Below are 15,145 nucleotides of genomic sequence, written 5' to 3'. Positions count from 1 at the left end.
TGTCGAGCAGCCATGGCCAGTGGAGTCCTGGAATGAGGACACCACCCACTCGATCTCAAGAGCAACCACCTCAATGGTTCGAATAAATATTTTTCTCTCTCTCTCTCGTTTGCGTCACTGTCTTAATACACGCATAATCGTTCCACGGACTAGAAAGTTCGTCCATTCGCTGCGGTTGCGTGTGCGGCGATTTCCTGGTACTCAATATACTTTTGCCAAGTAGTAAGCAGTGGTGGGCAGCCTTCCAGTATTTCTGTGAATGTCCTACGATTAAACAACCGCTCGGGAAAAATTTTCTAAATGGAACATGTGTCCCACTAAATATATGGAACACTTTAACATGGATTGTTTATTAGCAAACTAGACGTTGCAATTTTTTCGTGCAACTTACGTGCTCCTTTCCGAACAGTACACCCGAACAAGTCGGAAAGCTCTATATTCGAAGAGGTTCCTAAATATGTGTTGTAAATCAAGAAAATAGAAACAGTCTGTATAGCGTTAATTTGTACGCTGTGCAAATTAAGCTCGCTGTCAGATATGGAAATGAGAAGGCCACGCATGCGATTCGCTGATAAAATAATGGTATTTCAGAAAACAACAAATCCTATGCAGAGTAATTTGCACTGCAGCATCAATTTGTGGTATGCTTGCGAACGTATCATCCCTTATTAATCACACGAGCATCCACAATCATGTAAGCACATGTCCAGCGGTATCGCTCCATCGCCTTACAACTGCAAATGTGTTAGGCACGTGCACGTGTGAAGCAATGAAGTAGAGTATTGCTGCCTTCTATCTGGGGACCAAAGTAGGTGTTTTCATGAGATGCTAGAGGAGGCAACGATCCGTTTGCTGAACGTGGGTCTTTTTAAAGGCAAACGTCGATTCGCAGATGTTGCCGACGGTGCGCTTCGCTTGGTGCCTTGCTTGCCTTGTGGCACACATGGTCTTTTTCGGGCGTTCACTCCTTACACGCCACAAAGTCTGCTGAAACTGTCAGTGGTTTCATAAAAGTATAGTTTATGGGGATTTACGCGTGAAAACCACAATCTCGTTCTGAGGCACACCGGAATCGGGGCACTCGCCATGGATGCTTAGTGGCTATGGTGTTGGGCTGCTAAGCACGAGGTCGCGGGATCTAATTGCGGCCACAGCGGCCGCATTTCGATGGGGGCGAAAACAACCGCGTACTTTAGACGCACGTTAAAGAACCCTTGGTGGTCTCCGTTTCCCGAGTCCCCCACTATGGCATGACTACTAATCAGATCGTGCTTTTAGCAAGTAAAACCCCATATTTATTTTTTTAAATCGGAAACTTTGTGTTATTTTGACCACTTCGGTTCTGTAGCGTGCTCAAAAATCCTACAGAACGAGCGTTGTTGCATTTAGCCACCAGGGATATGCGGCTACCGCAACACGGATTGAATCTGCTACTTCTAGCTTTGTAGATAAGTGCTGGAGCCATGTGTACTCTTAAGCAAAATTACACCCTTTTGCTACAGAACGATAATCATCATCTGTCTTGTCCGCATTTACTTTCTTTAAAGCGGCGAGCCCGTATTTTCCAGTAACGAACGGCGTGCGCTTGATCAGCATGACATAGCATTCCCGACAGGAAAGTAGCGTTCGCGGCGTTCTCAAGAACAGGAACACAAGCAAGGCAGATGACGATAATTGTTCTGTAACAGATATACACCCAAAAAGGTGCACTTTTAACTGAGGGTGTACCTATCGGGGCCGGTCGTGAGTGGTGATGGAATAAACCAACTTGACACCCACTGTCTGTGTGATTTTTCTATTGTGCAAGAAGAATAATAGAAGAACGAATTCAAAATTCGGTACTAGCTGGGTATTGCGAGCTGCTAAGGGCAAAGCACAGACAAGAGTTTTCAACTCCACGTGAATTAAATATTCTGGGTCCCCTGCGCATAAGGAATGTGGCCATCCATATTTTATAGTTTAGCCATATCTTTCATGTCAAGCCAGGTAGACAAGGTTCTTGAGAGCACTGGTGCATACCACATGCATTAATAGTTCTGAGTAGGCTGAGCTCAAGGTGAGAAGATCTTCGGCGGGTGAAGATGCCCAGCCATAGCAAGCATGACCACTGATTAATGTTTAGTTCATGTCGAAGGAACGCACTTGCAGATCTCTTTGAATTTTTACCTTGAAGGTGGAATGGCGGAACACCATAACAATGATTTCGAATACCCCTGGTTGTCTTATGCGCTGGATCATGTTCGGGCTGGTAAAATACAATTATTCTGTCACGAATTTACCCAATAAAATAATAGACAACCGAGCAAAGCCAGCCAAAACTATAGGTCGCTTAACTATGGCACCAAGTACGAGTTGGTAACGACCTTTCTTACCTGGAGAAGAACATGTACCCAAATCTGATAGATGTGGACTGCAGGAAGTAGTTCGTATGTTCCGAAAGATCGTCAGCGTCAATGTGAAAGGAGTTTCCAAAATTTAGGCTTCTTCTTAGTGGCAAAACCCCTTTTAGAGCAAGGTCAAACAGGGTTGCAAGAATGTCTAAATCCTCAAGGCGGATTTAGAACCCCGTGAGACACCAAGGCGCTTTGCAGTTTGTGTTGTCTCTGTATAAATTTATTCTATCATGGCGTGCCTACGACCAAAAGCCATGCTGAATGAACCAGCCCAGCGTTGAATGCATTTGACAGGTTGTTTTACGTAAATTGTGCCATACAACAAAAATTTGCAAATTGCACGCAGCTGGACCAAACGAAGGCAGTGCTGTTTGCCGTCGCTTGGATATATTCGTGATATTCTGTTTAATTCTCCTTAAAAACATAATTAGTACTAATCCTTTATTAACGTCTCGAATGTTATAATCAGATGAAAAGTTCCAATGAAAATATTGTAGAGCAACGTGAGACACTCCCGATACTGCTTACTGTTGCTCAATACATGCTACATAAAACTGTTTTTTTTTTAGTATCAAAGAAGCCTTGAGCGGGTAATCACGCGGCACTTTTGTGTGTATTCGCGGGCTCCATTCACGCTCGGAAGGCCACTTTTATGTAGTACGTATGGAGCAACAGCAAGCTGCTTCGAAAGTTCTTCATACTTCTTTGAAATTTTCCCATTGATACTTTTCAAGTGATTATAACATTAGAGAAGTTCATTATTTATAAGAGCAATTATCTAATTAGGCGGAATGCAAGAAAGAAATATTCCATCTCCTAGCGACGGCATACATCATTACCTCGGTGCGGTCTAACTACGTAGCGTTTCTATATTCTTTAAGTTTGGCTCAAGTTAGGTGAAACACCCTTCATGAAGTCCATATTCGCAAGCATATGCATACAGCATCCCGTTTTGTAGACATTGAATATCGCCCCAACTTCATGCAGCAAAGTAGTCGCAAATTCTATTCTCGATTTTTATTGTCTTCATGAATTAGCGCTTTTTACAGAAGACCTAAATATGGTTCGAATAGCTATGCAAGGCTACCTTTCCCAGATAGAGATGTGGGTTTCTAGTCCAGATATTTTTCTTCTTCCTTCATTTTATTCACACGAGCGAATCGATCTCGCGGTTCATCATTTGAGCTAATTGCGGCATGAATGGCGCAAAAAAAATTTACGAAGCTGTTGCGCAAGAAAGTCTGTTTTGCCGGAAGGTGAAGCAAGGAATGCAATAAGAAGGTTTACTGTAGTGTGTTTGCTCCTTCCGCGGAGTTCGGACAATACACGCATTTAACATGGTGTGAGGCAGCTTGCAGGACAACTGCGGCTGCGTAGCAGGAAAATGAAACCTGGAATGTACACTCGTAGTGCCGATGCCATGACATACGCCGTTAGCGACGCTAGAGGCCTCAGGCCTTGACATTGCATAAGTCGAAACCATTTTATCTATTCACCGTTTTATATCATGTATGGCGTGAGCAGCAAATAAACTCTTACGCCTATACAGAGCCCCATTAGCCAGGCTAACTCGAATTCTAGCTTGTACGAATACTTTCTAGTTTTCGTTTTACTGTGAAACTGTACGTGACTATGTTCTGGGAAAAAAATTTCATCCTTCCGTGGACCCGTGTAGATCGAGGTTTTCTCCCGATACACTGGCGTATCCCGAAGATAGTGCAATTCCGGGCCGACACGAGGCGGAGGTGAAGAAGGCTTTAAGCATTCTGCCAACTTCCCAAAATAAATGTAATAGCTTAGACCCAAATACAACTCGTGTCAGATATTAAGCTGATAAGAACAGATACTGCACTATGACCCATGTCGGCCATGTCTACGTTTGCACCGCCTGTAAAAAGCCTGTGACGCCCCCTCGGGCATAATCTTCGTTGGCCCGCCAGACTCAGTGGCCTGCCAGGCTCAGTAGGCAACAATGGTCACCGCACCGCAATAAACACCGACGAGCACAGCTGCTCGGCGGTCAGTCATCGCTCGTCACCACCACGCTGCGGAGGATCTGTCTAACGGAGTGTGCCTCGAGCACTCCCTCGTTCACGAACCCGGGACGATCGTGACACCACCCTCTCTTCGTCGGCATTCCAAGCGCTTGCGTATCTCTTTTCCATTCCTTCCGCTCTCCCGTGGTGGCGGTTCCGTAAACGTTCTTCCCTCAGAGACCGCGAGGCCGAAAGCAAAGGCAAGGTTGCGAAGGGAGTTTGCGGGAAACCAGTTTTACGTGGCCTGTGTTGTTGTGTGTGACCGCTTGTGGTTTTCAAGTAGCCTCAGAACTATTACTGAACTGCGGGCCGTCCACCACCGCACGGTCACCTTGGCTACGGTGAAGCAGTCTGCGCCCTCGGGCGGCGATGAGGTGCGTGTGTGTTCTACGTGCCAGGATTCGTTGTTAAATGGTGTCGTGCCGCGTTAGGCAACAATACATCATTATGTATACACACGGTACCACATCATATTCCGAGGCTAAAGATCGTGGCGGAGCGACTAGTCCCGTCTCGCCTTCCATTTATGTGCATACGGCGTTTGACGCACAGCAGTGGACGTTTGCCAATATAGAGCCCACATACACAACTTCAATGGTCGTCCACATTAACAAAAAGGAATGGCAATGATCTTTTTGGCAAGCGGAGTCAACGAAAGCAACACTCTGCCTGCCAATATACTCATGCGCATTGAAAAATTGTTCCTTTAACAAACCTCTTCTTTTATTTGGTGTGTATGTGCGATTCAGTTCTTGCATTTTCCAAATGGAGACTATGTATGTAGTATTTGCCTCCTTATGTAAACGTTAGCTTCTCCGGAAGTGTTCTTTACCAACTGCATCGTTCTTTAAAATTGTTTAGTTATACTTTATTAAAGTTATACTTTATTAAGGTATTACTGCTTTATGAAATATTACTACTTCATTAGCCACATTATCCAAATTTTTGTTTGTCATTATGACATGCAAGTATGCCAGCGAAGCCATCGCCCGCCCTCAAACCACGCGACCGCCCTCCCCCGCTCGTCTTTGTGCCTTTTGGGAAACTCAAAGACGCCTTTGTGACTGGCGAAGTTGAGACCCATATTTTGCTTCGGATGCTTTGGTGCTTCTTTGTTCACCCACCCACCACGTGTGTCTTTCCTAAAAACAATTGTTACATTAAACCGGTCTATACCACGTGCTGCGACAAGTTATTGATGTCACAAATGAGATCGTTCCTGCCAGTCCCTCAGACTCGTCGTCAGCAATAAGTTGCATGGTTCACGTAGCCCTGCTACAGTCCTTCAAATACCGCTACTTCGATGATGCTTCTACCACCGTAGGTCATGACGTGGGATGGCCGCGAATAAGTGCCGCCTCCTCGTGGCTGCAAGGAAGAGTAGCATGACGAAGTTGTCGCAATCTCTGTCAATCGCCAATTTGATCCTACTTGAACGAGTACTGTAACTGTACGTTGTGCAGAGGTGAGCTGCCTTGTCTAGATCGCGCCAACGGGGCTCTGCGGAGCAAGTGAACGTAGTATAGAGTTAGCCTCTGCGTTCAAGATATGCGTCCACTGCGCATGCGCGGTAAAAAGAGCCGGGTGCCTGCTCGTCACTTCCGTGTTCGATTTCCCACCCTTTGCATTCGCTTCCCGCCTAGGACTTCCCGCCTAGAAACACACATAGGACTGCGCTGCTTGCCTATGTGTGTTTACCATGACATTGCCACGGTGACCAGAGCATCGCCGTGCCGTCGTGTTTTAACCTTGTAATGAGGTGGCCAAGCGCGAAACCACGAGTGCTAGTGGGTGGCCACGTGTGTTTATATACGCAGCAAGCTCACCGGCCGTGCGAGCGTGTGAGTTTGATATCGAAAGTTGAGCTCCTGTGAGATGAATATCGCCTGCGGGCCATGTATAACTTCATTGCCGCCTTCTACGACTCCTTGCCTGGCAGAATTGCTAGCGTGAAGTGGCCCGTGGGGTTCAATCGCATACTGAGTAGAGAACAATTTGAGTACTTAGCCACTTAGTAATACTTCTAGAACTTTTGCATGCAAACCACCTTCCAACTCGTTAACCGCATGCGGTTCGTGTTTGGGTTTATTCCTGTCCCGAACTCGGTGTTGTTCGTGCAATCGTTTTTCATTCGTCAATTGATTTCATCATTCTTCCTCAATTTCTCTTTTTCTATTTAATTGTGCCGTGGGTGGCATGATATTTTGGCGCAGAAAAAACGGTAGCAGAAAGATTCTAAGTGACAAACAGAAGTGCAAGAAAGACGGTGGTACACTCACTACAGTATATTAGGCACTAAGCTTCCTACATATATACCGCGCACACTCTCGGAACCACGGGGCGGCAAAGTGCATGCGACAAGTTATTTTGTTTGCGATGAAACTACCAATTTATTTATGCGTCATATAACGAAACAGGTGTTTGACTAGCGCATGCTTGACTACTGATATGAATGCGATATACATCTAGCACTTCCTGTCCGGGTTTGTCTCTACTACAACTTAAAATCCTCGCCTGAGAAAAACGTGGCCTACAGCAGCACGATCTGCAATGTGCAGAGAGATGGACACTCACATCTTTTTCTTTAAGCGTTTGTGTGTTCCCTCATTCTGTCGTTCACCCAACGACTGGTTTGCCAGACGTGGGCTTTTCCGCAACTTAGCCGTGTCTGGTAAAACAGAGCAGTGGCAAATTTTTGCACGTAGCGATTTCTGTGCTTGGCTTTGCGCGCTTGCGCGGCACATTCTGTGATTCGGTGTCATGTGTCATAGGCGAGCCAGTTTTTTCGGGTTGACCTCATAGCTGTTTGCCGCGTTCTTGAAGTTGTGCTTCAGCTTGTAGAAATAAGGTACAATACGGACCTTACTGCGGGTATCCTGCTCGCTTCCCTCACCCATCTTGAGATTATTGCTGTGCTCGAGCTCCTACAGCGATATTTCTGCCACCCATGTGATGACCGAATGAGGAAATCCGATATTTAGAAGCCACTGCACCTGATGTTCAAAATTGTCAGATGAGAAGTGGCCGCTTTAAGTTCGCGATGGCCAAATTAGTGTTGCAAATAACGCACACTATGCAGACGCTTTTGATTGGCAATATTGGTCGGGATTTCGTGCTGAAATAACCGGTTATTGTTCTACGCTTTTTCATGCGCATCCAAGTGTCGCTTCCGCAGTGACGATATTTTTGGCGTGCTTAAACGGCATTCCTTATTTAGATTCGGTGCAACCCTTCCACGAAGATGGAGGGGGCGAGCTGGTTAAGGGCTCCTTGGCTCATGGAGGAATCCTTTAGCAAGAATAGATGGTGCGGAGCCAGCGTTCACTTTAAAGGTATCTGTATAGCGCAACAAAGGAAGGACACAAGAAGAAACGAAGACAAAGACAAGCGCCAACTATCAACAACAAAAATTTTACTTCCGGGATCGGTCATACTTATACTTCCAAACAACCACGTGCACACTATGATAGCAACCATGAGGATGACGACATGAAAACAGTCTAAAACAAAGATACAGCAGCAAAACACCAGAAAATCTAAATGACACATGGAAAATGCGGTTGAGCCTTTATGCCATGCGCAAATAGTTCAACTCTCTCGCGGACAATGACAGTGACGGTTTGCTGATGCATTGGTCAGCGGCCGAGTGGATTTGCTCCGTTTATATTTATGCGCATGGCATAAGGGCTGATACGCATTTTCCATATGTCATTTAGATTCTCTTGTGCTTTCCTTTTGTATTGGTTTCAGATTGTTTTCATGCCGTCATCCTCATGGTTGCTATCATACTGTGCGCGTTGTTGTTCGGGGGTATAATTATGACCGATGCCGGAAGTAAAATTTTCGTTGTTGATATTTGGCGCTTGTCTTCGTCTTCGTTTCTTGTGTCCGTGTTTTGTTGCGCTATACAAAGACTTTTCAATGATGACCAACCAACAAGCCCATATCGCTATCCTCGTCGAGTACACTTTTTCTCTCGATAGTTGATGTCCTGGCTGGTGAAGGCGCATTCATGATCCTTCTTTCGGCCTTCCTGCTCACCACAATCTGAAGGCTGTAACCTGACGAATTGTCACCCATGGCCGAGTATAATTAGGTGTCCTTTTTAAGCTGAACCATGTGCCTCGTTTTCTCCGCGAGCTCACCATAGTTGATCTCTGTCTGTGCGGCGGCGCCTAATAAGACGCAGCGCTCATAAGAACAAGGCAGCGAGCCTCGCTGATGACCAGCGCGGTGCTGGACGAAGTGCGTTGACTCACTGGATGCTTGCCATAGAAGAACTCTGGCTTGGTGGGACTCGTGAAGGCTCCGAATTCGTCGCCACGAAGAAGTGAAGAGCGTCAACGGGAAACGCGGAATATTTGATGAAGATGCAAGAAACAGGGACCAAAGCTTTACGCGAAAGATGTACTTTGTTGTCATCTCGGACGCAATAGATACAAGCTGGAAAAGAACATGGAGCCTTACAAATGTTACAAGAAATAAATCGCAATGAAAAATTTGAAGTACCGTTAAGCTCAGCCTTTCACAGTGGAACGCGCTAGCATTCAGAGATCTATCCCTGACTGCTTCAAACGCTGCCCGGCAACTGCAGCTTATGTAACCATATTGCTTACCACGAAAAGGTGGCGGTGAACGCTGTGAACGAAGGTAAGCTTTCTGGTTCAAATAATCTCAAGCAGGGGAAAAAAGCAAGAGAGATATATTTGCGACAGGATCCATTACTGGTAAAGCCAACTGTACAAAGTATATATGTGGTTTTAAGGAAGCAAGAAAGAACTTGGGATAGGTCAGTGAAACTATATAATGATGGCTTATCTGATTAGGTCCATCTTGATAGGGGACTATTTGTCACTGCTGCGTTTCGTAAGAGAAACCAATAATGGTCACCTTCATCAGCAACAGACCAACGCTGTTCAAATGTAAATGAAACTTTATTGCGCTACAAAAAAATCTGCGAGGAGGATAGGTATAAATCTATAAAAACAGCTTGAGGAGTCCTCACCTCCCAGCATACAGAGCAACACAGAGGCGTGTGACGAAGGCAATACAGATTTATACAGAAGTTGCCTCACCTCCAATCAAAAAGCAAAAAAACAGGGCAGGGGAAAAAAGAAAGAAAGTACATTATTATAGAAACATGGCACGCGAAATTGAAATTGTGGATATGCCGTTATTTGTTTCCATAAAAATTTGATTTAGAACCGTCGGCAACGAGTATTTTAACATTTGTTTCCCGTAGTTTGTTCAGCATTTGGTGACATACCAGGGTTGCAAATAACGTAGGTTATAGTTGGTGTTGTTGTTCTGCAATTGGGATAGGTTAGTTAATGAATCATTATATTTTAATAATCGTAGTTTATAAAGGCGGTATAGTTTGTAATTGTGCAACGATGTAATAGGAACAATATTGTGTTTCTTTAATAGTACTGCAGTATGGAAACGATACTGAAATTTACAGACCAGGGATAAGACATTTTTCTGCAATATTAACAGTTTGCTGATGTTTGCAGCTGTTGTTGTGGACCATACTAAATAGGGATAGTTTAGTGTAGAAGGAAATAGTGAATTATATAAAATTGCATTACCTGGGGTAGGAACATCATTGCAGGGGTGGCAAATGATGTCAATAGTCCTTGATAATTGGTTAACCATATACTTCACGTGTTCATGCCATGTAATATATTATCTGAAAAGTACACACCTAGTGATTTAAAGTCTTTTACTATTTCGATATTCGTGTTGTGTAACACATTGTGCCGCAACTGGATTTTTCTATGACGGGGTGAAATAGTACAGCTTTTGTTTTGTGGTGGCTAAGTGTTAAGCAATTACTTTGAGCCCATGTACTTATTTGAGACAATGCACTATTGGCTTGATTAGCTAAATATCTGGATGAATTGTTTGAAAAGAAGGAAGTGGTGTCAGCCGCATATATTATATAGTGTGCAGTTTCATCAAGGTGTACTAATTCATTTACATACAGGATAAACAGAAACGGACCATGAATACTACCCTGCGAGACCTGTTTTCACTTATTTTAGTGAACAATTTTGTCCCCCATTTACTACGTACTGAGATCTATGTTGTAAATACCATGTTATTAATTCTTGTGCTATGTTCCTAATGCCAATATGTTGAAGTTTTTCAATGAGAATTGTGTGCTTTATAATATCAAATGCTTTTCAAAAGTCTTTTGAGCCATCGGTGTAATCTCACAGGATCCGCAAAAAAGGTGGGTGTTGCACTCCGGAGAAGCCATGACGCAACATGTCCGGCAGAATGTGCGAGACACAAGCCCAGATTCAGCATAGTGCTCATCCATGTGGCGTTGCGACTCTGGCAATACGATGGGGCGCTACACTACTTGAATGCTAACCACGTTAATGTCGACAATAATTTTGAGAAAGCATCCGCCAGAACTTTTTTGTGATCAATAGTGAGTTAATGAGGCACGGGACCTAGCTATAGCCCAAGTTCGACAAATGCAATTATCTCCATAACGAATAGCAGGCCGACGACAAGAAAATAATCTCAGATGGAGGAAAGGCTGCTTGTCAAAAGGTCGGCACGAGGCTGAGACTTGTCTTGTACAATCACACGGTTAACTTTAAGCCTCAGTCTTTCTGTGAGCGTATTGTCTTGCCTGGATTCCAGTTTTGCGTGTTTTTGGCGTCGGAAAACAAAAATCCCCTTTATACAGGATACATTTTCACTTTCTGCCTAATTCAAAGGAGATTGCTCTTTCTGGGTCATAGTTCGCCCTACAATATGAATATGAGTAACGCCTCTTGTTGCTATAATCGGACGATGTCCTACAATAAAGAATAAGCGGGAATGAGAAGACAAAGGCAAAGGTCGAACAAGGTGGCCTCCGCTGTTGAGGTTTTGGAGAGCGTTCTCCTTTCTTCTGGTCTGCATAATGAACCCACATTTGATGTTGACGCTCATAGAAATATATTTTCGTATTTTTTTTTGTTTGAACAACTTCAGGTTTCAGGTTGGGGAGCTTGGCAACTCACCAAAAAAGTTTGAATCCTATTATTCTAGCCTGAACCCATGGCTTCATTTTCTGCCTTATTCCCTTAAGCATATGTACATTGTCAAGACTCCCAGTCTCACGAATTTTTGTTACTCAAGGATGAAAGCTGCAAACGAACAGGGACGCGATAGATCATACGGACAATATGGATTGACAACACGCCCAACAGTGACTTCTTCTAAATTTTCACTTGTACTCCGTACCTTGTTGAAGAACTTCGGTTTTCGTAGCATCATTCATTGCGCTTTACTTGACAAAACCTCTCCGGAGGTGAAAGTGGCCTCCATGAAACGCATCAAACTTCTACAGAGATATCCTTCCTCAGTTATTACATAATGTTTGAGCATATGAATTAAACTGGTTCATATGAGCGCTGAAATTGCAAACTCGACAAGTACCACTAAGCAGTTATAGACAAAATTCACCGTTTACCTTCGACTGTGTGACCTGCGGCAGCAGGGGCTCTGCACATGCATTCTTTTGACCACTCCAGTGGCATGTACCCATGTGTGACGACACAGGCATCCATTGAAGCTCTATTATTTACCGTGAGCTCATTCGCTCGCTATTCCTTTGGTCTTATCATTGCAGGTCGTCCTAAGCCACTGAATACTTCGTGACAAGTATAATTGAGGTTATTCAATTAAAACATATAGGTTCCACAGAATTTGTTGCTAGCCTGCTGAGGACCAAACTTCTACTTGACCGGCTCATTTATTGCGCACTATCATTGTAAAGTTAAACCTCAATATAACGAAGTAAGTAAAATCGCAATTCGCTTCGGTAAATGAAAGTTTTATTGTACTGAAATTCGACATTTTATGCAAAAAGTACAGCCGCTAGTCTAATTTTCTTGGACGGAAAGGGGTCGCAGAATTTTCCGTGTTATAGGGCAATCGAGAAAAACCAATTTCAATGCAAAAACAATTCATTTTGATAAATTCGGTAGTCAGCGACGAGCGATACAGTTTCATGCCACCTCGACGATATCTTCATATCGGTGGTTCGAATTGAGCGAAGCCAGCCACGCTTTCGCCTGCACTCAGCCGCCGCGGTTGATCGCGTCGCCTACACTGGGACGACACCCTCGTTTAAAGCGCCGGCAACGGGAAGCGAACGATTCATCTACCTGTCACTCCGATGGATCCCTGAAATTCGTGATTACGCAATTTCCAATGCTAAGCACGCGGGAAGGCAGCATATCGCCTCTCAAGAAATCTCCGCGCCAGCTGATACGCTGAGTCATGCTTGCAGACATGCGCAACAACAGCCGAGATGTGCGCCAGAAATCGCGAGGCGCGCCAAATTAACCAGCCCCCTCATGTGCGTTTTATTGCGCTACCGTGAGCTTTCTCAACCCCCCCCCCCTTCTGTTCCTTTTCTCGCGCGTGAAGTCGGCAATGGTGAAGCCAACATCTTTCTTGTCTAACCTTCGCCCTCTTTCACTCGCACCTAAAGTACAAAGTACACGGAGCACGATAGTATCTGATGGCACTTGGACTCTATTTGGAACACGTTGTAGCTTAACTTCGGCGGTCGCTCTTGACACACCGCAGGCTATTTGAGAGGTGCGTTTTCAAGCTACCACTTGTAATTCAATCATTCGACGACCTATGTCAGCAGAGACTTTCACTTATTGTCTCGGCGTCCCTTTGCGGCGGAAGCAAAATGTTATTGGGTGTGCGGACGGCGTGCTGGTTCAGCGTAACTCATTTCGGCGTGCGGTCCCTGCAGTGGTGCCTCGTACTGTCGAGGAATATGGACGGCCTGTCGGACCTCGGCGCGCACCATTTCCGCAATGGAAAGTTCTCCCACAGGGGCAGTTGTGGTCTGCATCTTCTGCAGTTCCTCCTTGATGACAGCCCTGATGAGTTCTCGCAAGGCGCTAACGTCGTTACCTAGGGTAACGGCAGAGAGCTCCCTTGAAATCATGGTGTCGCGGTTGTTTTGCCTGGCCCGCTGTTGAAGGGCCTTTTCCATAGTAGTGGCTTCGTCATGGAACTCTGCAAGTGTCGTCGGCGGATTTCGAATGAGGCCAGCAATGATTTCCCCTTTGACGCCGCGCATGAGATGGCGCACCTTCTCTGTTTCAGTCATAGAAGGGTCCGCACGTCTGAAAAGCCGATTCATGTCTTCTACGTACGCCGTCACTCGCTTATTCGGGCCTTGAATTCTCGCCTCCAACGCTAACTCTGCCCTCTCCTTCCTGTCCGCCCTGCCGAAGGCATTGGGCAACTGCCAACGAAATTCTTCCCATGACGTCAGTGTCGCCTCGTGGTTCTCAAACCATGTTTTTGCGGACTCCTCAAGGGAGAAGTAGACGTCGCGTAGCTCACGCTCGTGGTTGCAGTCGTTGAGGTTGGCAACGCACCTGCCGTGGTTGCTCAGTGGCTATGGTGTTCGGCTGCTGAGCACGAGGTCGCGGGATCGAATCCCGGCCACGGCGGCCGCATTTCGATGAGGGCGAAATGCGAAAACACCCGTGTGCTTAGATTTAGGTGCACGTTAAAGAACCCCAGGTAGTCAAAATTTCCGGAGTCCTCCACTACGGCGTGCCTCATAATCAGAAAGTGGTTTTGGCACGTAAAACCCCAAATATTATTATTATTAGGTTGGCAACGCGGTCAAAATGGTCAAGTCAGTCGTCGGCGTCCTCTGAAGCAATTCCGTGGAACAGATTCGGCGTCCGGATGTGATTGACGACAACGTTCGGGTAGTTCGTTCGGGTAGAAGACCATGCTGTGGCTGGAGTCCCTGGAGACGTTGGCTGGCACTTACGTGCACAGGGGTAAGCTCGGCTTAACTACTCGCCGGGCTTAGGTCTGGGCTTTGCTCCGGAGATCTTAACATCGACTGTACCCCGAACCTCCACCAGAAATCTCACCCAGCTATTACAACTAAAACAGTTTACCACCGACAGATTGGGAAAACAACGTCTGCCTTTAGCGATGGCTAGTCCTCGGAGAGCGCGCACGCAACCGCGAACTTCGTCGTTCTCGCCTTAAGGGTACCGTGTCATCACGTGCGAACTTATTTCGCGTCATAATTGAAATTGCATACAAACGCGCTTCGAAAAATTTGAGGGTCAACGGACATGGCCTTGTATGGAAAGAGGTTATTAAAACTTTAGTTCTTCCATGCATCGAGAATTTTGTTATATTGAAATTGGCTATATCTATGTTTAACTGTAATATCGAAAGAGATACAACACATTCTGCCAGACATTGACTGTATCTTAATCCTTCCTGGCTAATTCGACGATGTCGGGAAAACAATCGTAAATTAAGGCACAACACAAATATTCTTCTTAGAGAACACTGAAACTATTTACATGGAATGAACTATATAGAAGGGAACTAAGACGGAAAGGCGCCTTTGATTCTCCTTGCTCAAACACTTCATTGCAAAAGCACGGTGCGTTTCCAGAGAAAAATGACACAGCAGCATGAATATCAATGTTATCGCAAAATGCCAGTCGATACCCATATCAGCAACTGACCTAAATGAAAAAGGGGCGTGATTTAAATGGGCACAATGTATATCTGCATAGACGCCTATAAAGCTCGGCGTAAGTGAAGAACAAGCAGAGTCCTGTTTGCATCTAGTGAGCGACAGGTAAGGATGATACTCTAGATTTTATTATTCACTCATCTTTTGACAGCCCGTTGCATGTA

The 15,145-nt window shown here is 45.2% G+C and overlaps 1 pseudogene; it reads right to left on the bottom strand.

Moving 5' to 3' along the window:
• Nucleotides 1-4,083: 4,083 nt before the first annotated feature.
• On the bottom strand, nt 4,084-4,264 carry LOC142573411 (U2 spliceosomal RNA; annotated as a pseudogene).
• Between the last annotated feature and the right edge of the window lie 10,881 nt (nt 4,265-15,145).

Source organism: Dermacentor variabilis, chromosome 2, assembly GCF_050947875.1.
Source record: "Dermacentor variabilis isolate Ectoservices chromosome 2, ASM5094787v1, whole genome shotgun sequence".
NCBI lineage: Eukaryota > Metazoa > Arthropoda > Arachnida > Ixodida > Ixodidae > Dermacentor > Dermacentor variabilis.
The sequence above is the reverse complement of the archived record's forward strand: the minus strand, read 5'-3'. Positions and strand labels throughout refer to the sequence as shown.